Raw genomic sequence first — 580 nt, forward strand, 5'->3', positions numbered from 1 at the left:
TGTCTTATGGAGTAATGACGCTGAAATGTTTGAAACTGTTTCAATTTTCATTTGGGACTGTGGCTGCACCACCGGCATCTTGCACAAGAAAGACACACGCATGTCGTTCAGTTTTGAGTTCGCTGGAAAATCATACTGAGTAAGTGCACAGTATAGTAATTGTAATTTTATTATTCCTAGAATATGTGGTAATATTAGTGGTGGTTGATAGTGTTGAAATGTAAGAATTGGCATTGTGTTTTCTCATGAAGTATGCATACTATACTAAGGTACTGTGGGGAATACACCACTCTTGCATTCACCTGCATCTCTCATAGGAAGGGGACACTCGTTCAGTTTTCAACTCCGTTCAGAATCTTAGAGTAAGTGTGCATTCACTATTTTACAGATGTTACTTTCATTTGATTTAGTTACTGCATGGTAAAATATGTTTGCTATGTGGTAATTGTGTTCTTTGTTTCGATAAATTAGAACTAGTATCAGTGAACATCACAATAATATTAATAATGTAGTTTGTGTAAACCGCATGCTTGCTTTTTTTATTTCAGATGTCAGAATAACAGTGCAAAAGAACCTGTTG

The 580-nt window shown here is 35.7% G+C and overlaps 1 long non-coding RNA gene across 2 annotated transcripts; it reads left to right on the plus strand.

Annotated features, from left to right (window-relative positions):
- Positions 1-16: 16 nt before the first annotated feature.
- Positions 17-580, plus strand: LOC107676299 (uncharacterized). 2 transcript variants are annotated; one of them, XR_001632722.1, is made up of 3 exons: positions 17-139; positions 270-362; positions 549-580. It is a non-coding gene; the product is annotated as an uncharacterized LOC107676299 (long non-coding RNA). The 2 variants fall into 2 exon arrangements; XR_001632721.1 differs by lacking the exon at positions 17-139 and having other exon boundaries at positions 147-362.

This window comes from Sinocyclocheilus anshuiensis, unplaced genomic scaffold (genome assembly GCF_001515605.1).
Source record: "Sinocyclocheilus anshuiensis isolate Anshui unplaced genomic scaffold, SAMN03320099.WGS_v1.1 scaffold6996, whole genome shotgun sequence".
NCBI lineage: Eukaryota > Metazoa > Chordata > Actinopteri > Cypriniformes > Cyprinidae > Sinocyclocheilus > Sinocyclocheilus anshuiensis.